Consider the following 22710-nt stretch of genomic DNA (forward strand, 5'->3'; position numbering starts at 1 on the left):
TAAATAAATAAATAAATAAATAAATAAAATCTTTTAAAAAGACACAACAGTGTTCTGGGAAAGAAGTATATATGAGCACTTGGACTGCTGTTACTATGATGTTCAGCGTCTTGTGTTTATAGACATTTTATGTATGTGTACCTGTATGAAAAAGCTAGAAGATTCCTAAAGGTTATCTGCATGCTATTCAAATAAAGTATGTCCTGAAATATATTGTAATTGCCACAGATAATAAGTGCTAAAAATATAGGTTTTAAGAAATTGGAATAATAATATTGGCATTGTGGAAGTTGTTGGTAAGAATCATATTTCTTAAAACAGCCCTAAGAGTTGGGCTGGACTAGTAGTAGTATACATACATCAATGACATACTAAGATATGTATTTAATATCACGTAGGAAGTGATGAAGTTATGACGAGAACTAATTCTAGTTCAGCACTCTAATACGATGCCATATGACCCCAGGCCTCTGTCTGAATCAGTGGAAAATGTATATATTTGAGAGAGTTCCAGGACATGGTGGCTATCTCATTTGGTAGAATCCAACTTGATCCCAGATGTGTGGTTAATGCTTCACTGATAACAAGAGGCAAAGAATAGTTTGATGCAGAGTTGCGTTCTTGAAATAAAACTGTATGCTACGTTCTGAATTTTGTCTAAAAATTCTGACAATCTCCATGTTATTATCATTGGATTAAACTAGTATTGAATTCTACTTTCTCTCTCTAGTCTATATAGAGCCATATCTAAAGTCACTATAGGTAGAACCTTATTCTGAGAGGCTCTATTCTAAATGCATTACAAGTGATTTTCAATACATGTAAAGTTTATGAGATATGAAAATTCGAGCTAGATTTTTTCTTAAAAAGTATAGTGAAAAGTGGTTATTTGAAAAATCTATTTCATTAATATAAATTTTAAAAAGTAATCAGAATGAATCATATATTCATCTATGCTAAAATTCATAGAATATTTAAATAAGACAGGTTTCAAAATGTTTAAAGGAACTCTTCAGTGGTAGAATTATACCTTAGAGATATTTCTAAGAATGGAAGAACCTTACCTATCTATCAAAGGAGTCAAAATGCAAACGTATAAATAGAATGGCTCATCAAAGAAACTGCTTAGTCGGTAATAAAGAAATGGAAGAGAAAAGACTGGAATCAAATAAGAAATTTGAGAGTGAATGAAATCACGGACTACAATTTCTATTAGTAGAATACCTTTTCCCAGCACCTTTGCCAGCATTTGCTAGTTTTTTCCCCCCCATGAAATCCCAAAAAGGCAATGCCCTCCATTTGGTCAACAAATGAAGCAGCAACAGTTGCCTTTTATTTCACAAGCATCAAGTCCACTTATTTTTTTCTTCCTCTAAATTTTGGTAAAGGAGAGCCTTAAATAAGTAGTGGTAATTTTTTTAATCCCTTGAGTGGATTTTCTTTCATGAGTTCTATATCACATCTGTTTAATGCCATTCCTTTGATAAAAATCATATGGTGACTCAAGCTAAATGTGTTATCATAACATTTATAATATTTGGTCTCTTTACAACCCATTATAAAAAACATGATAGCTTTAGAAATTGAGATTCCTTCAAATTTTAATACATTCTCTGAAATTTGGTCAATACTAGTGTTTAATTGGAATCCTGCACAGAATGAAAGAAATTAATTCGTTTATCACAGGAATAAGTTAGGTCAATTCTGACCTCTGAAATTCTTTCAAACTTTGAGATTCTATGTTCCTATTAAAAAAAACATAAGCAAACACAAACAACAGCAGCTTCATAAAACACATCTCCTATGCAAATGTTATCAAGACTTCTATTTCCTTGGTCTCATGCTCTCAGGAGACTTCTTATGCTCCAAGCTAATGAGATGTTAGGTATAGAAGTTGAAAGTAAAGATCAAATGAAAGCAAAGAGAATAAGGAACTGAAGAGACACAGAATGGCTAACAGTACTCAAAAGTGTTAGCCACATGGAATGAAACTTTTTACTTTTATATTTTAGCAACATTAACAATCCTTTGGAGTTTATGGTTTTCCATGGTAGAATTTCCAAACAACTGAGATCTGTAAATACAATTACACTGTCTAAGAAAAATAACACATTCTTAAATTCTTAAATTCTATTTGATTGAATAAAATAATGATAGGAATTATCTTCCTTAGTTAGTTAAAAATATAATAAGACATCTCCATAATGGCTATAAAACACTACAGACGCCACAAAAGAGGATAGAATATGTTTCTAACATTTTGTTTATTTGTTTTCTTTTGCAGTTAACCAGCATTCAAGAAAGGGCACAGGGTAAAAATGGATGCAAAGCACATATTTAAAAAGTAGGTTTTCTCCCTATAACTCTAATGAGGTTTATATTTGATGGTGCTATTTACTCTAAATACATTGCCATAATAAAATAAAATGGAAACGGGCACTTCATAAAACAGAATGAATTTTAATATAACTAGGAAAGGATGTCTACCCAAAATGGTTCATGAATACATATTGGATGAAAGAGACTGTATAATACTTGCTATACCTATGGATCACTATGTTGTTATTTAGTCATAATATTTTACCAGGACTCAAAGATAATTCTTAGCAACATTATATCAAATCTCCTTATTTTTTAAAACACCTATAGCAACTGTAGGAATAGTCAATAACTTGTTTTGCTTTCACTCTGTAGTCTACAGTCCAGACTTAGATTGAGTTCTGAGTCTAGGAAAGTATGGATTTTTTGAAAATTTCAATTTAGATGATCAGATGAAATAGATAAAGTAGTAGCTCCACTTAGTCCATGTATAACATATATGGAATCACTGTCAACAGCTTTTGGTGCTTTTATCTCTTCTGACTAACATAAATGACCTCATTTATTTCTGAACTGAGCCATTCTGTAAGTTGTGGCCCTTTGAAAGTGCCACAACTTGGGTTAGTTTAGGTTCTCCACAGTGATGGAACATGGTGGGCAGCTGAAGCAAGATGGGATGCTGCCTTTAGTCTGGTCAGCTCATTCACAGACACACTGAGGGTTCTGTAAGGGAGCACTGGGGGGACCCGTTTCCTGAGGAGTGGACAGTAGGAGAGCAGCTCTGAGAAGCATGGCTGGAGCCCACAGGGACTTCTACCTGCTCCAAAGCCTGACATTTTCTCTGCAGCAGTTCCTCTGCTTCCCCTCCATCCTTTCCTCACCTTCTCCCTCCTGCCTTGAAACAGAGAAGACTTTACACTAAGGAAGCAGCATGACACCAGCAGGTCCTCCTCATCTCTGCCTATTCTATTTCTACTTCCACAAGGCTCCTGCCTCTGGGAATCCTCCGTGCCTTTTTTTTTTTTTTTTTTTTTTTAAATTCTAAACTTCTCAGCTGGCCACCCGGACTCACCAGTCTGTGGGGTGAAGGAACCCAGGAACAGTTCCAGCTGTTCAACTTTCTTTCTTTATTTCCCTATTTACTTATTTATTTATGATAGTCACACAGAGAGAGAGATAGAGAGAGAGGCAGAGACATAAGCAGGCTCCATGCACCGGGAGCCCGACGTGGGATTCGATCCCGGGTCTCCAGGATCGCGCCCTGGGCCAACTGCCGGCGCTAAACCGCTGCGCCACCCAGGGATCCCCTTTTTTTTTTTTTTTTTTTTTTAAGGAAACATCCTTTTCCTTACAGGTAATCAATCTTCCCGTCCTGTCCCCTCCCCTCTCCTCCTCTTTCTCCTTTATCATTTTGTTTCTCTGTCTCTCTCTCTCTCTCTCTCTTTCCCGGTTTCTCTGTCCCTCTGGATATATATTATTTTCTTTCCTTCTCTTGACCCCTTGGCTTCTCCACAGAGTTAGTTTTTTGCCTCCCATGGCCACTTGGCCAACTTTGGCTTGCGTGAGGTTCACTTAGCCCCAGCTAAACTCTGGGTCTGACTATTCTTGGCCTCATGACTCTAATGCTAATGTCAACTTCAGGCTCAGACTCTGAATCTCTTAGTCTAATGTCTTAACAATCAGAACCTCTTAAGCCCACCCATGAAACAAACACTAATAACTGAAATGGGCAGAAGTGGGGTCATGTCTATCTGTATATTTTTTTAATTTAAAAACAAAACAAAACTGTGTACTGAGTTCTCATTCTCTGCCAGTCACTATGAGAGGTACTAAATCAGGGCCAGAGATGGGGAAGGCAGAGTACTTTAACTGACTGTTTATCTTAAATTACCTTAGAAAAGCATAGGGATGAAATAATCTAGATCACAACAATACTTAATCATTGGACAATAGTACTACCAGACAGACATGGCAATATCTGAAAATTCACTCAACAGGGGGCTTTAGGACTTTTGGAAGATAATGCTACTCACTGCTTTTGAACAAATTTTGTTTGTTCAGGTGAACTTGTTAACTGCCTTCATATCAACATACTTCCTGATCATCACTCCCTAACACTATTAAATATCTGAGAAGAAAAACTACTTTGCAAAGTATCTTAGAAGAGAAATAGTCTTGCACTTGTAGTTTTTTTAAAGCATTGACTTGTTACTTAATAACTGAACATTGAACAGTATGTCAACAAAGACTTTAAACCATTTGTGATTAGTCATGGGAGCCTTAAAATAAAAAGCAAATATCTTAGCCAAATGGGATGGGACAATAACAATCTAGGGTGCATGACATAATTTTCACTCTGACGAAGAACTCTTCCCTTAGTCATACTGGATAGTCATTAGGGTTGACACTAATTCCTTAGTGAGGAAGAGCTGGGCGGTGCTATCAGAACCTACCATATATGTGCATAATCTATAAATATATGGAGTCATGATTCTCATATTTACCTGGAAAATTAAACATGAATATATATAAATATTCACAAAAACTTGAGTAAGTGAAAAGTAATATTTTGCTAGAATTAAATAGCATGCTACCAGCACATAAAAAAAAAAAAAAAGAGAGAGAGAGAGAGACCAGTAGAAAGGAATGGAGCAAAAAATAAAGGAAAGAAGTAAAAAATATACTCAAAATGTTTTTTGATAATGGTAATTTTAGAACAGTTGAGAAACATAATGTATTACATTAATGGGGTTAGGAAATAAAGAATAACATTTCTATAGAAAAGTGATTAAAACCAATACACAGGGATCCCTGGGTGGTGCAGCGGTTTGGCACCTGCCTTTGGCCCAGGGCGTGATCCTGGAGACCCGGGATCGAATCCCACGTTGGGCTCCCGGTGCATGGAGCCTGCTTCTCCTTCTGCCTGTGTCTCTGCCTCTCTCTCTCTCTCTCTGTGTGACTATCATAAATAAATAAAAATTTAAAACAAAACAAAACAAAACAAAACACTAGTATTAAAATAAAAACTTAAAAAAAATAAAACCAATACACATAGCCAATAAACATATGAGAAGATGTACAAGACCTCAATAATAGACAGGATTGTAAATTAAACCAGCTATCAGGTTTTACCTATAATCATGTCAAAAAATTGAAGTGGTTAACAACACTCAATGTTGTAGGTAATGAGAGAAAAGAGGTACTCATATGAAATCTCAGAGGTAGTACAAATTGAAATAATTTTCCTAGATGACAATCCAGCAATGGTCTTTACAGTTAATAGGTTACCAAACTATACCTTTTTGTCACAACAGACCAATTCTCTGGACCTATCCCAAGCAGAAACATTACTCAAATGTAGAAATGTATGTACTTGCATGTTCAACACTGCATTCTTTATAATTATATAAGCAATCTAAATGTCCGGGAAATAAAAGGGCATTACAAATATGGCACATCCATATAATGGAAAAGAAGTGGCAAAAGTAAGCCAGGTTTAAAGCAGTATGTAGGAATAGAAACCCATATATTGAAATATAGAGAAAAACATATATAGAAAAAAACTACAATTACAATCACAAAATTATTTCAGGTTATTTTTATTGTCTTCTATCTACCTCTTGTGTTGTATTAATATGATAAGTAGGATTAATCCCATTTGTTAGGTTATCCAAATTTGTTTTAAATAGCTATGGAATTAAATTATATAGATTCTAGCTTACATAAGAGGGACTTCAGTCACTCTGAACAGATCATTTTGTTTTATCGTAAAGGCTGAAGTTAAAGAGCTCCTCAAGATTCTTGTGCTTAGAGAGAAAACACAGTAACCAGCACCCTAAAAAATTCTGTTTTAATAAGACTTACTTCTGTCCGAGTAAACTATGGGTTACACATATTAAAGATTTTGGACATCACTAGTAGAGTAGTAAAAGTAAAATGAGAAGAATAATCTTAAATCTTACTCATACAAAATAAGGAAGGTCTGCCTGGAATTCTACAGTCCTTTTATCTTGAGACAAACACAAAAGTATGGGAAATTGTCAAAAACAAGGTAACTATAATTAAGAAGGCATGTGTAGCCTCTCCAATAACTACAACAAACTGATTAGAATTTGCAGAAAGACTCTTATCACAATAGAATTGATGACTCTCATGAGAAGCATAGACAATTCCTACTAATGTGTCCCTAGATAAGATGAAATTCCATATAGGAATCAGATTTCCAAAATTTCTACTTCTGGAAGTTGCTGGAGTCAAAACAATGGAAATATGATCCAAAATTACTTAAAGTGAATTCACGATTTATAGATTCACATATGCCTCTGAAAGAGAAATGCAGGGGCATTTAGGGACACAGTCTTCCAATTTCAGAGTCAACATCATGAAACACAATTACTCTGCTATCTCACAACATGCAGTTTGATTTCAGTATCAGAAGCAAAGCACAGAGATATAGGAAACAATGTTCAACCCCAAAAGGCAATGCCTTTGCTATGAATTAAATGAAATAAACAACTCTCCTGAAAGTGATTCAAGCAAATAGTGGCACATTCACATATTATGAATGCAAATAAAGTCAGTCTTATCCTCCCTAAAAAAGAAAGACTCAAGGATGGGAAGACAGCTGACCTCTATAGACTGGAAAAGGAGGCAGGAAAGACTCCTGAAAGTACAGTCTGTCAGATTAGCTACTTGCCATACAAATGACATACCTGTCACTAAACAACATCAACCTGTCAGAGTTAAAGTGCTTAATTGCCTTAAATTATTTCTTTATAAAGCTGGTTAATAAAAATGATCTGAATGTAAAATACTAACTTCTTTTCAAAGTCATTCCAAGGTAGAACTTAATATTACCTCAGCAGCATGACTTCAGCCAGCGACTGCTGTTTCTTTTGTTTCAATATTAAGGAATGGACAAAAGAAGCAAGGCTATTTTTATAAGAACCTACATGTTCTTTTATTAGCTGTCTATATCATGGCAATGCTGTGTCACCAATTTTTAAAAGCTTCTTTCAGTGAGTATGTGATGTGTTACATATTCTTTCATAGGGCAAGAAAGTCTTGAACATAATGGTTTCAGGGGATAAGACCATCACCTCTTTGCCTTATTACAACAGGCTTCTGCCACATTTGTTTCAAGAGAATAATAATATACAATTTTTTATAAAGTGAGCAACACGGTAAACCTGATACAATTCTGCTTACTGAGATACTGTATTGAGCTAGGTATTTAACAAATTCTCCATCTCAGCAGTGTTTCCAATCTAGGAAAACATGGTAAATGTATTAAGAGAAGGGCAATAGATTTCAAGGATAATAACTGTAAAAAAAGGCAGGATCAACATAAATTATATTCTGAGACATTTTTCATCTTTAACCTTCAGGCTTTTTGTTTTTAGACTATTCAAGAATTCTGATTTGGCTAGATACATAGACAGATTCCCAGTTCTTCCTACATGTGTGTCAATAACAGCTTTTGTTGCCAGCAGGTCAGCAAAGTTGACTAGTGTCAAAGAACAGTCATGTTCTATTGAAAAAATTTAAATTCTGACCTATGATTGCCCTTTAATGTCTGAATACACAAATAACGTTGCTTTGAACAGTGAGTGCACCAGTGTCTGGTGTTACTTAGCAGTTACATCTGTAGACAGAGTTCTTGTGGTCTTGCATCCATATTTTCAAACCATTCATACTAAGTAGAATAGGTGGTGGTCTATCATGCTCTTCAGTTTTGACATCTCTCACTTCATTGTTAAAGGAACATTTTTGAGGCTTACTATTATTTAGCTACAAGCACAGAGTTGGTTCAGCCTTCCAATGTCACGCATTGTATTTGCTATGTATATGTGTTACAGGTGTATAGGCATATATTGTCACTGAGAGGTCCCTTCTTCTCCCCTCAGTCATCAATACTTACTTGATTAAGAGAAAAGACAGAATCTTTAGCACCAAGATTATTACTTTACAAACGCTTCATTTTGAGTATGTGAAAATATAAAAGGCATTTTATTCTTGGCATTTTTGAAATCTGAAATCAAAGTGCTATCAACCACTGCTCCTTTTGCAATAGTCCTCTCATTTTTTTCTGCTTTAATATTCTTCAAGAATACCACACTCCTGTCAAGTAAAAGCTGTCTTTATACATAGTGAATCCTACTGCATCCAAGAAGAATAAAAAAGTTTGAAAAGGCATTGAGAGATTTTGATACACTGCCACGGTGGGATGAGCTGAGATGCCTTACTCTCTTCCAAACACTCCACCTCACTGAAAGGCAATGATCTAAAGACAGATTAATTCTACATTTTTGCTTTCAAGTTGTGCTTTGTAATTTACATGAGGATACTAAAAGCTGCAAAGCCCCAGCATTAAGCTGAAGTATAATAATTATTACATTAATAACTTCATGCACACAAGTATATTTTGCCCAGAAATGTACATTTTCACAAAATTGCAGTCCATTTTCATTGTGATACTACATTTTGTAATCATTCATAAACTATATGTCATGGAATAAATTATTTTAACCTATTTCATATACAGGTTTTATTTTTGTCTGTTTTTACCTGAATCATTTCATTTCATTATGATTAAAAAGTTGCTTTGGGTCATTGGTCCCCTGGAGCTCAACTTTTATCTTCATTCACCAATGAACCCTTGAAAAGCATTCAATATGGCAACTTCCACTAGCTTTTGAACCGAATACTGACAGAACCAGGTAGAGTGCTGGAATATTAGGTATGCCAAAAGACAAAATGTGTATCTTGAGTCAGGCACAGAGTTGCCACATTTACTACTACATCCTAAAATCACAGTGTAAAGTTATCTTTGCTTGTAATTTTTAAAATGCTTACAAGATAAACATTTGGGAAAACCTGGAACCTATTCTCCTATTCACATAAATGCTGTACACAATGTCTGTTTAAAATATAATAATAAGGCCTTCCTAATTTCCACTTTATCAATTTAAACCACCAATTTTGTATTTCCTAACAAATCCATTTCTATTTATCATTTTTATTTAAGAAAGATGCTGGGCATTTACTATGTGCTAGGAATTTTAAAACATAGAAAGCAAAGATCCTATCTTGAGTGCTTCAAAGTCCAGTTGGAGAAACAGAGGCATAAACAATATGTGAATCACAGCATGAGTAAGTGCTACAAAGATGAGCATGGAAGCACAGAAAGTAATACTGAACTAATGTGGGGAGTTCAGGAAATGCTTAGCAGAGAAGACATGTTAATTAAAGCTTGAAGGTTAAGAAGAAATTAGTAGAAAGGAACACTGCAGGGGAACACACAGATAAGAGGTTCCCAAAACAGTATGGGCAAGAGACCACGCCAGCCTGACGGAGAGCAGATGGCACTGGGGACAGAACAGATAAAACCAATTTGGCATACGTTGTTGAGAGAATCAACAGGTCTTGATCAAAATTTTAAATGAGGATAAAGGAAGATATATGGGAGAGGGAGGAGTTCAAAAACTGACTTCAAGGTTACAATTTTTTTTTTAATTTTTCTTTATTTATTCATGAGAGACAGAGAGAGAGAGAGAGAGAGAGACAGAGACATAGGCAGAGGGAGAAGTAGGCTCTTCGCAGGGAGCTCATAGGGAGCCTGATGTGGGACTCAATCTCAGACCCTAGGACTACACCCTAAGCTGAAGGCAGACATTCAACCACTGAGCTACTCAAGCATCCCCAAGGTTACTATTTTTCATTGCATGGTAAGATGGTGATGTCATTATCCTAATTAGAAAATACAAATGGAATACTCAATTTGAAAGAAGGGTAGAAAAAAAAAGTTCAGTTGGGGAAGTACTAAGTTTGGGGTACCGGAAGCACTCGGATGGAGATGTCCAGAAGACAGTGACTGTGAACAAATGATAGGCAGCAATTCGTTCTTTCTGCTTTTGTCCCAGTCCTCAGCAAGTAACAAATGACCTGCAAGACCAGCCATCTCCATGTCTGAGTCTCCCCATGACATATAAGGAGTACCTGAGCCTGCTTCCCTCCTGAGCACAGCTAGTGATGAGTCTTCCCAGGATTCCTATTATTCCTGCACAGTCTTGGGTTGGGGGCGGTGCAGAAAATTATCTTTGGAGCTACAGGCAGCTTGGGAGGAGAAAAGCAACTGAGGGCAAGCAATAGGGCAGTTCGAGAATGCCAGAAGCTTCTTGATCATCTCAGGCATTAATTCCCAGGGGATATGGAGAGAATTATGTTGGTTCCTTGAAACTGCTACTAAAGCCAAAATAAAAAAGAAATAAATTTTTTTTAAAAAAAAGGAAAGAAAAAAAAAAGTAGCTAAACATCCAAAGGGGTAGGGAGAACATAACATTAGACACTCTAAGAAAGGCCAATCTGAGTAGAAAAAGGAAAAGTATGTAAGTGATAGCATGATTCTGAAAATGCCTAATAATGCTAGGCAAAAATGTATACTAATTCAGACGTTTTCCTTATACAGGTCTTCTCTCTGGCACAGATAATTGTTTTACTTGATTATGCTATAACACTGCAATTGCTTAAACTGTAAGGTGGCTGATTAGGAAAATAGGACAGCCATGGTTTCTATTTTATACATGCCTAATCCCTCCCTGCTCCCCAAAAGCATTGCTGACTGTGAAAGGAGCTGATCAATTCTTCTTTGGTCAGATATTTTAGTGTTACTTCCACATCTTTTCTACCGTCATTTTATCCTTACTAGTCCAGAAAAAACAAGTTACTAAGAAGTTCCAGAATATAAATCTATCAAACAAAAGCTTAAACACTGTGACCTGAATTTGTCAGCTAACTTAACAGTTAGATTTTTGTGTTCTTTTGTATTTTTCCAAATCTGCATAATTTTTCAGGTAGAAATTATTAGGATTTCTGTCAAAAGTTCTAAGAAAATTTCCTTAACCCTCTGCCCTTCGATTCTATTCGTAGAGAATATGATACTATGTAAGTAAAGGCCAGAAATTTTGACTCTACTTAAGAGCTTTCTATTTATAAGATTTAAACTTATCCAGAATACACAATAATGCAGTTAAGGCTTTCATTATCAGTAAGATGATAGACATTATTTTAGATTAATCATGGTACCCATAGCTGTTTCCCATCTGTGGTTTCCCTACTATCCAGATGTCATTGCTGTGGTTTTCCACTGGGTCACATACTGAGTTACCGCCACACCAGTGTGGCAGCAAAATTAGCAGGTAAAGCCATCCTCAGGTCTGTCAGAGGGTAGTAAGTAGCCTAAAGGGTCTCAGGGAAAGGACATGGAAAGGAATGGATACAGTGTTGAATACCAAATTAAATGAAGTATTAATAACAACAGAGAAGACTCAAGTGAAGAAAATACAGGGACAACTTTTAACTAAATACTAATAGGATGGTGTCAAATCTATTTTTATATTATCTTGCATTCCTGGTTTTGTTTTTTTTTTTTCCATTTGACCTCTAAGAATCTAGGCTTGACTATAATACTCAATTATGTTGAAGTTTTAGTAAATATACTTGATTTTTATTAAAGAAGTTCCTTCCAAGTATTTTGGCTAACACATATACACTTGAACTAAGTAAATTTTCCTGACAGTGGTAGAAACTTTAAGTACTAAAATATTTTTCTTGGTTTTTTTTTTTCTATCAGTTTTGAATGGAAAACATTCTTACATATATAATATTCTTCCCTGACTTTTCAGACATAGTATACTGAATGTAATTTAAATCTGGAACTATTTAAAGGTTTCCTAAAACAATGGCAATTTAGAAGGTTGTTGACAGTGCCAGTCACTACATTCAAGGGCCTTAACTACTATACTTAGGGTATTCTTTTGTCTGCTTCCTACAGTTTTTCTCCTGCTATCAAGATGCCAAACTAATCTTTCCTTTTCTTGTCAGTATGGCTTCTTGTATTCTAATTTAATAGCTGTAATCTGATCTGGGTTGGGAAAGATTAGGGAGTTTGTTTTAATTGCGTGTAAAATAAAGGTAAAGAGGCTCCTGAGGAAGACCAGGTGGCATGCTACACCAAAAAAGCTGTAGTTTTTTGTAAGGTCTCTCTTGGCTGTTTTAGGGCTGACTCACTGATTTCCCCTACTTTGCATCACTCTACATAAATGCTTTAAGTTGGCAGCTGAATCTGGAAAGGTAGAATGTTAAGCATATACTTTTGGTTTAAGCAATTGATAAAATATTTTAACCAATGATGTCTTTAAAAATAAATTCTATGCCATGTTATTGGTTATTGGTTTTAAAGCCCATTTCCCCTAATTTAGTTGAAGTGTCTCTCAACAGAGACAACCAATTACACATACATACATTCCATAAAAAGTTAAAAGCATGAATGTAAACTTCACATGCTTAATTTTAGAATATGTGTCACCTTGGTGACACGAGTATTTATTAACATTCTCTGATGAAACAACTGTGTTTGAACACATACCACTTGTGAAAGTAAAAGCCAGAACCACAAACTGGATAGAAAAGGTACATATGTATTATAAAAAGAAACACACAAATCTTAAGGAAGTAAGAAGATGTATAATAGAATTTTATGCAAGGTTAAAATGATACAGACTGAAGGGGCCTTTTACCCTCCCCTTTACCTTCCCAAGAATATGCCTGCTCCAGTCAAACCAAAACTTGTCCTCTCTTGGCTCAAGAGTAATCATTTCTTCAATAGGTCTTTGTAATGCTCATTCTCACTGATCCAGTATTTGGAAATTATTGTTGTTATTGTTTTCCCATATCCCTTCTGAGTTACAAAGTCTACAACAATAAAGTACTTGTAATACTTTGGCAATAAGTCAGAAACTGGTTACAGTCTTCGATCTACCATATATATCAGCTGTTAATCTTGGTCAAATTACTTCACTTCTTGAAATCTGTTTCTTTATCTGAAAAAAATGGAATAATACATACATACAGTGTTTTCAAGGGTCAAATGAAATACTTTATTTAGGCATGTAGCACCATACATAGCACATAGTAAAAGTTAAGTTGGTAGAGCTGAGATTCAAAGCCAGGCAGTCGGGATCCAGAGCTCATGCTCAAAACCACTGCCCTAAGCACAACATAAACTTGTATGTTCTGAAGTTTCTCTCTGAAAGGCATAATATCAGATTTGTCCCTGCTTATTTCTAATACTTTTCTGGCCAAAGAAAGCTATTCTCCACTAGAGTCCTAAATTTCAAGAGCCTGTACCCTTTCCAACACATCATCTACCAAAAATTTAAAAGAAGAGGTTTTGTATTCTATTCCAGTCAAAAACAAAAATGTTAATTCAAACACCAGATGGTTGAGGACAAACCCCTGTAGAGTTCTGTTTCTTAGGTTCCCCAAGATGACACATATTCTTAATTAAAACCTCTTCAAGTATATTCTCTCAAATATTAGACACCTGCCCAAACCAGATTATATCTGTTTTTTTGGCATATGTGTTTTTTATTGGCAGATACCACATACATATGTTAGGTTACAGAAAGTAGATTTCCCCAATTTACTTATGAACTGTCATCCTAAACAAAATCAAGACATTCATCAGATCCAATAGATTATTTGTACCATCTGACCACTATTCTATCAAGAAATTTAAAAAAAAATGCCTTTAGGACTTAGGAGTTTACAAATTCTTGGAAGATCCATTGCTTCCTGAATTTAGATATGGAACACTTAGAGAGTCACTTAAAGCAGTGGACACCACAGTCATCAAAGGCCACTGTCTGCATATACTACAGAATTAATGTGATTAAAGAGCAAAAGACACACTCTTAAATATGAGCCTAGAAAGAACTCTTCTCCCTTACCCTTAAACTAACCCTCTACAAATATAAATGTCCAAATGAAAAAGAAGAATTTCCTTGGTGGAATAATTAAAGAATACTATTTTCTGACCACCATAAAATATAGTGATTCAGGTTAAAATAAGATGACAAAAAACCAATTATCATTTAGCACTTGTAACACTTAAAGTGATTAGATTGTCAAATCACTTCCAAAATGGAGAAGTAGGAGGGCTATTGTCATAAATATTGAAGCCTCACACATACAAATGTCCATTATAAAGTACTCTTTGAGATTCCCTTTTCTATTTCTCTGCTTATAAATGTTATAAAAAAATGTTATCAAAGAAGAAGCCTTGATGCTAAACTTTAGGTTTTTATAAAAAAGAATCACTTTCCATCTATATCACTTGAAGGATTTTCAACCTTAGATTTAACTTAGAAATTGGCCCTGTATGTAACTTGCAACTTGATATAGTACAATATTTTATTTGGTTCGTGGATGTTGACATATACCTGGAAATATGAAACTTAAGATGCTGCGAATGTCTTTTAAGAGCCACCAGGTGATGGTAAACATTCACATATGGAATCTCCTAAGATTTAGAGTGTTAAGTTACTGAACTGATACAGGAGTTTGGCTCATATTTTAAGGTCTAACATACTTACACAGTTAATAAACAGTTAAGACTTGCAAAAAATTGCCCTAATACACCAAAGTATAAAACTTATCGATGAATAATTACAATACAGTGTCAAGAAACACGTCAGTGGTATAAATGAAGAGAATTCTAAGGAGGAGTTTCATCTCACCAGTAGACATCAGGCTTCCTATGTTGGTTATCTATCACTGTACATTAAATTACTCTCCAGATTTAGTGGCTTAAAATAACGAATGTTTATGATCTCACAGTTTATATGGGTGAAAACCTTGAGCGAAGCTTAACTGAGTGGTTCTCACTCAGAGTCAAGGTTATAGTCATCTGGAATTGGCTGGGGAGGTGTATCTGCTTCTAAGATGCTTCACTTACACATCTGTTGGTAGAGGTCTTATTTCTCACCCCATGGGCTTACTTATAAACTGCTGAGTAACCTCAAGTCACAGAAACTGGCTTCCCCAGAGAAAGTAATTAAAAGAGAGCAAGGAATAAGCTGTCTTTTGTAACCTGGTCACACCATCACTTTTGCCATATTCTTTTCATTGGAAGGGAGTCACTAAGTCCAGTCTGCACAGAACTGGAGGTGTAAAATGAGAGAGAGAGATTAATCATATGTGATTCCAAAGTATTATGGCCTCAGTGTCTAAGGAAATGATGATGCCTTTCACAGAGAGATGACCGGCGGGAAAGTCTAGTAAAGTTTGTAGACTTCCAGCTATTATGTTAGACATATTGCATTAAAGTGGGCCAAACAGGTAAGGATGTCGTATGGTCAGCTTGAACTAAAGGCCAAGTTCAAAAGACAGGCTATCCCAGAAGATGTGGAGTAGAAAGCAGCACTAAGAAATAAAATGCTCAGAGAGAAAGGAGATCCAAGGATAAAAACCTTTTAAACATTTACTTTCGGGAAAACATTAAGAAGGGACAGCTGGGTGGCTCAGCCGTTGAGCGTCTGCCTTTGGCTCAGGATGTGATCCTGGGGTCTGGGATCGAGTCCTGCATTGGGCTCCTTGTGGGGAGCCTGCTTCTCCATCTGCCTCTCTCTCTGTGTGTCTCATGAATAAATAAATAAATAAATAAATAAATAAATAAATAAATAAATAAATAATATTTTTTAAAAAGAAAAGAAAACATTAAGAAACACCAGTTAAAAGTACAGGAAAAGGATGAAGAGAGAAATATCATAGACACCAATGGCATGGGAATTACAAATGGACACTGAGAGCAAAGCAGAATAAACCTAGGGTGACTTAAAAAGTAGCCAACATGTCTCAATCACTCAGACTATAAGGCACCCACAGAGGAGAATGGAAGAGAAATCTGGACTGCAGGGTTGGGAGGAAAGAAAAATAAGGAAGTACAGACACTTGACAGCAACTATTTCTTAAGGAAGCATAATGGTTAAAACATGAGAAAAAAAATGGTAGAAAAAAAATGATAGCAGGATGGAGGCAAGCAATTCACTCTAGAGGAGTACCATACTGGAGAGCAGAAAGGAAATAACCATAAATACAAATTAAAGGTATCAAAATCAAAGTAAAAGCTTCCCTCATTCGGTAGGTTGCCTTTTCATTTTGTTTATTGTTTCCTTCACTGTGATAAAGCTTTTTATTTTGATGTAGTCCTGATAGTTAGTTTTGCTTTTGGTTCCCTTGCCTGAGGAAACATATCTAGAAAAATGTTACTATGGCCGACATCAAAGAAATTACTGCCTGTGCTCTCTTCTAGGAGTTTTATGGTTTCAGGTCTCACATTGAGGTCTTCAATCCATGTTGAGTCTATTTTTGTGTATGGTGTAAGAAAATGGTTTCTTTTTCATTCTTTTACATGTTGCTGTCCAATTTTCCTAGGACCATTTTTTTCAGAGACTATCTTTTCCTTACTGTATGTTCTTGCCTCCTTCGTTGTAGATTAATTGGCCATTTAAGTATGGGCTTATTCTGGCCTCTATTTTGTTCTACTGATCTATTTTTGTGCCAGTACCCAACTATTTTGATTACTACAGCTTTGTAGTGTATCTTGAAATCTGGAATTGTGATATTGAGTAAGGGACAGGCAAGGCTGGGCAGGGAGAGATAGATTGGGGGGAAGAGGGGAGCAGGCATGAAATCAGGCTCACAGAAATCCCAAGGATGCTGAAATGTAAACACCAGAGATCAGGAAATAGACCAGACCGCCTGTTCCTGGATGTTATGGAGTATTTTTCTTTGGTGGCTACAAAGTAATTACAGAAACTCACCAGACCACAGAGAAGTAAGTCATTAAGTGTGCTGTCAATAGTCCTTACTGAAACCAAGACTGCACAAGAATCTCAAGGCCACAAACTCCCTGGTCAAGGTTTCAATAAAAGATCAGCCTAAAAACTTTCAGTGGCAACCCTGTCAGGACCCCTCTCACTTCAGAGAGCTTTCTCTGTATCCTCACTTAATAAACTTCTACCACTTTACTCACTCTTCTTTGTCCAAGAGATTCATTGTTTGACTCTGTGAGATAAGAACCTAGCTCTCCCCTTCAATAGCTCCAGTATTTTTCTTTCTCAAGATTGCTTTGACCATTCAGAGTCTTTTGTGGTTCCATTCAAATTTTAGCATGTTTTTCTCTAGTTTTGTGGAAAAGGCTATTGGTATTTTGATAGATATTGTACTGAATCTGTAGATTGCTTTGGATACTATGGACATTTTAACAATATTAATTCTTCCAAACCACAAGCATTCTCTCATCAGTGTTTTATAGTTTAAAGTATAGGCAAGTCTTTCACCTCCTTGGCTGAGTTTATTATTTTTCATGCAAATATAAATAGAATTGTTTTCTTTATTTCTCTTTCTGCCCCATCATTATTAATGTATAAAAATACAACTGATTTTTAAGTACTAATTTTATATCCTGCAACTTTACTAAATTCATTTATTATTTGTAATATTTCTTGCACATGATATATACAATAAAGGGTTAGTATACAAGTATACAAAGAACTTCTACAACTCAACACCAAAAAATAATAATAATCCAATTAAAAATGGGCAGAGGACCTAAATAGACATTTTTCCAAAAAAAAACCATACATATAGCCAAGTGAAACATGAAAAGATGCACAACATCACTTATCATCAAGGAAATCAAAACCGTAATGAGATATCACCTTACATTTGTTAGAATGATTAGGATCAAAAAGACAAGAAATAACACGTGTTGGCAAGGATGTGGAGAAAAAAGAACCTTCCTGAACTCTTGGTGGGGTTGTAAATTGGTGCAGCCACTGTGGAAAACATTATGGAGGCTCCTTAAAAACTACAAATAGAAATACCATATGATCCAATAATTCCACTGCTGGGTATTTACCCAAAGAAAATGAAAATGCTCATTTGAAAAGGTACAAGCACCCCCATGTTTATTGCAGCAGTATTTACAATTGCCAAGATATGGAATCAGTCCAAATGCTGTCAATAATGTTAATGGATAAAGAAGATGTGATTTTATATATGTATATATATATATATGTATATATATATATAATAGAACATATATATAATAGAATATTATTCATCCATAAAAAAGGATGAGATGTTACTATTTGTGACAACATAGACAGATCTAGGGGACATTATGTAAAGTAAATTAAATCAGACAGAGAAAGACAAATACCATATGATGTTATCTATATGTGGAATCCAAAAAAGAAAACAAATGAATAAAATACAAAGTAGAATCAGAGATATAAATAAAGAAAACACACCGATGATTCAGTGGTAGGGGCAAAATGGGTGAAGGGAAGTGGGAGATACAGGTTTCCAGTTATGGAATGAATAAGAATCATGGAAATAAAGGATACAACATAGAAAATATAGTCAGTGATATTGTAATAATGGTGCATTGTGACAAATGGTAGCTATATTTAGAGTGACATGGCACTGACAAATATAGTTGTTGAATCACTGATCAGGTGACAAATATAGTAAAAAACAAAAAAATCAAAGTAATAGAATCACAGGGTATGGGTCAAGATTACAGATTTTTTTTTTCCTCTGAAGAAAATAGATTAGAAGAGGGTAGCATTTGAGGTGGAAAAGCTGGAAACTTAAAAGAATTCACCTGGAAAATCCCCAGTTGAGAAGGAAGCTTTGGGGATTTTTATCAAAGCAGCCCTTGGCATTTGAGGAGAACAAAGATGCTCAGTCCAGTTTTAAATGTTAAACCCCTGATAAATGTGTAATTAAAAGAAAAATTGTTCTTGACACTGTTTCTTCTCAGTAATGACAAGATCAGTTGAATATATTGTTACATAGGTTATAGCAATCTGTAGCAGTTTCTTCAGTAGTAACCAGGAAAAGAAATGGACTTTTTACTTCCGGTGTTGAGGGGATAATTTCACATGAATAACAAATGAGTGCATTCTTTGGGTCACATTTCCCAAAATATTATTTTTAAATAATCGTTTGGCCTCTCAATTTCTTTGATATCACCTTTGAAAATAAAACAGTGTGGACACACACATTTACTTGAAACTAAGCTATGGGAAATATGTGATTTTGAGCTCCAGGTATTTTGCTACTGTGAAACTATGTAAATAAATCCTAAAAGCTATGTTGATTGAATTAGAACTGGTCTACTTTTACAAAAACATAAAATGGCAACTGACAGGACAATCTTTTATTTTAGGAATGAGCTGCATGATTTTTTGAATTGGATTGTTAACTGGAATAAAGTATTTGGAATGTAACTTACAAAGAGAAAAAGGGTAGTGTACTTGGCTCATTGAATACATTTACTGTTTGAATGCGGCAAATATTTTTGAAAAAAGATGAAAAATAAACATACACTTGAAAAAAATTAACGTTATATTTTCCCAAACTCATATTTTCTAGAACAAAACTCTGAAGAACATAATGCTATAAAATTCTTGGTTTTGGTTTTATTCAGGGTTGTTTGTTTTCATCTTCATGTTTTAAATAGATTATGACATTATATACTTCGTTTAAAAAAGTTTAACTGAAAGTTAAAATATAAAAGTTATATATACATAAAGTTTATATAAAAACTATTACTAAATTAAATACAGCAGTATATGATATTTATGCCACATCAAGTTAATTTTAATATTTTAAGTTTAGAAACATTTAAACTCTATTAAATTTCCTAGTAAAATGTTTGTATGTGTGTTTCAAGGAATTGCAGATCTCTCTCTAATATTTTAAACACACAAAACTGAAAGTCTATACCTAAACCATCATATGTATATATGAATGTCCAACCTTACATATGTAGCATATCTGTATCTAAACATATTCTCACATGTATACTATTTGTGAGTAGTATTTTAAACACAAGAATTTACCATTTGTAGCTTCTATAGACAAAATTTCATTGGAATAATGGTTAAAATAATGAGTTGCATGACATGCACTATACAGAGAAATGTTTTGTGGGGTTTTTTTTAAGATTTTATTTACTTATTCATGAGAGACACAGAGAGAGATAGGCAGAGACATAGGCTGAGGGAGAAGCAGGCTCCCTGCAAGGAGCCCAAAATGGGACTCAACCCCAGATGCCAGGATCATGCATGCCCTGAGACGAAGGCAGAAACTCAACTGCTAAGCCACCCAGGTGTCCTGAGAAATGTTGAAAAAGTAAGGCATGAGAAGTTAAAATAAGATACAGGACAGTTTCCATTCACAAAAATGTTGGAAATGTTCAAAGTAAGAATAAAATAAAACGGGCCTTTAACTGATTCACTGGATGAGTAATATCAAATTTTAATACTAGACATAAATTTTAAATAATTTTTTCTAAACATAAAAATAGTGATAGCTTATCAATTTTTTAACTTTTTGTTTAAATTCCAGTTAGCTAACATATGGTGTTAATATGGGTTTCAGGAGTAGAATTCAGTGATTCATCACTTACATACAATACCCAGGGCTCATCACAAGTACCCTCCTTAATACTCATTACCTTTCTAGTAAAAATATGGCATGCTTCATGAATTCTCATGTCATTCTTGTGCAGGGAGCATGCTAATCTTCTCTGTATCATTCCAATTTTTAGTGTATGTGCTGCTAACATAAACACTATCACATTGGTTTTTATTTTAAACTCCTTTACTATATATCTGATGTGTATTTTTTAAATTCACATACAGATTTTGTGATATTTAATCATACTAATGTATTCAAAATAAAATAAACGGGACTTCTCTAATACAAGACAATGATAATTTTATTAGACTAGTTCTCCTACTGGAAATAATAAGGTGAGGAAAAAATAATAAAGGCAGCCAGTATTTAAGGAGCCAAGATCATAGATAGAAAAGGAATAACAAAGTAAGACAATTTTTTCCTGCCACTTTTTCACCCAATACTTTTACACATTTGTCAATTCAGAGCAAGGCACTGATGCCAAACTGTAAGTTATGGTGAAGACTATTCAGCAATTTCAGAGGGATAGACAAAACAAACAAAACCGGAAGCCAGTACCACAAAGGCAAAAATGACTCCATAACTCCTAATCACAGAGCAAAGGGAATCACAATAAAGGGAACTCAAGAATCCTTGAAGTATTGCCCTTAAGATACTTGCCAAATCCTAAATTCCTCACTGAGTAAAAGGATAAGAAACCAAACAAAAGGAAGTTATTAAAAGGGAAGAAAGCTTAAGAAAGTTTTTGACAATCACATTAGAGTTCAGATTCTTCTAAGAAAGAGGCTCTTGTAAACACCTTCAGTGTTGAAAGGAAATCCCAGAAGTGTTATCCTAGGGGTAAGGAAAAACTGGGGATAGACCACTATTCTGAAAGACTAAATCTCAGCCTCATTATATCTCAAGCCCTATTTGAATAAGGCAATCTAATCTTATGTTAGCTGTCAACCCAAGGAAAGCTAAATCCTCTCTAAAGAAAATTATCTCTGCAATTTTTTATACTAAATATCCAGCATTCAATCAAAAAATCCCAAGCACAGGACAGGACAGAACCAAATGACCAAACATCAAGAGAAAAAACAAACAATAGAAATAGACCTATAGGTGATCTAGATACTGGTATTATCAAACAGAATTTAAAGTAACTGTTATTTAGATATTCAAGAATTACATGACTGAGAAATACCAATGCTAAAATTAAGAGCTCAACAAATGAGTTTAATAGTAAATAATACTCAAATGAAGAAGGATTCAGGACTTAACAATAACTATATAGAAAGTATCTAGAATAAAGAGAAAATTATGGAAATTACAAAAATGAATATGAAATTTATATGGGATATTTTGAATAACAAAGCAAAGATGTATACCATACTTCTAATTAGAATTCCTAAGAGAATAAGAGAAATAGAATAAGGTAGAAGCAATATTAGAAGAGATGCCACTGAGATATTTAAAACAGCAGGAAGACTTTAAGACATAGACTCAAGAAGCTTTCCTATGTCCAAGAGGGGAAAAAAATAGAAAAATAAGTATTCATGTAGTTATATCATCATATTAAAGCTACTGAAAATGAGAGACGAACGAGTCTTAAAATCAGACATAGAAAAAAATACATTATTTTAAATAACATTAAATGTTAACTTTACAAATTGAAATGAGTTTTAAAAAAATTCTACAGTAAACACTATTCATATTTCATGTTATATTCAACATTGTAACAGAAGACCTAGCAATGTAATAAGGTAGTCAAAAACTTTGAAAATTACGTGGGAAAATAAAAATAGCATTATTTACAGATATGATATAGAAAATTCCAAGTAATCTATATAAAAACTATTGGAATGAATTTATCAAGTCATTGGACTCAAGTCAATATCTATTTAAAAAATCATTTCTATATACTAGTAAAAAAGACCAAAAAATTAGAAGAAAAAACTTTTAAGGTACCAATTCCAATAGGATGAAAAATAATAAATAATCCAGAACAAACCAAACAAATGATATGCAAGAACTATATACAGACAACTACAGAATGTCACTGTAAGAAATGAC

At 34.5% G+C, this 22710-nt stretch overlaps 1 protein-coding gene and 1 non-coding gene across 3 annotated transcripts in view; both read right to left on the reverse strand.

Annotated features, from left to right (window-relative positions):
- FAM83B (family with sequence similarity 83 member B) overlaps positions 1-22710 on the reverse strand; it is an 85542-nt gene that overhangs the window by 30637 nt on the left and 32195 nt on the right. The window lies entirely within an intron of this gene.
- Positions 20702-20809, reverse strand: LOC121474798. The gene has a single exon (XR_005983531.1). It is a non-coding gene; the product is annotated as a U6 spliceosomal RNA (small nuclear RNA).

This window comes from Vulpes lagopus, chromosome 1, assembly GCF_018345385.1.
Source record: "Vulpes lagopus strain Blue_001 chromosome 1, ASM1834538v1, whole genome shotgun sequence".
NCBI classification, from domain to species: domain Eukaryota; kingdom Metazoa; phylum Chordata; class Mammalia; order Carnivora; family Canidae; genus Vulpes; species Vulpes lagopus.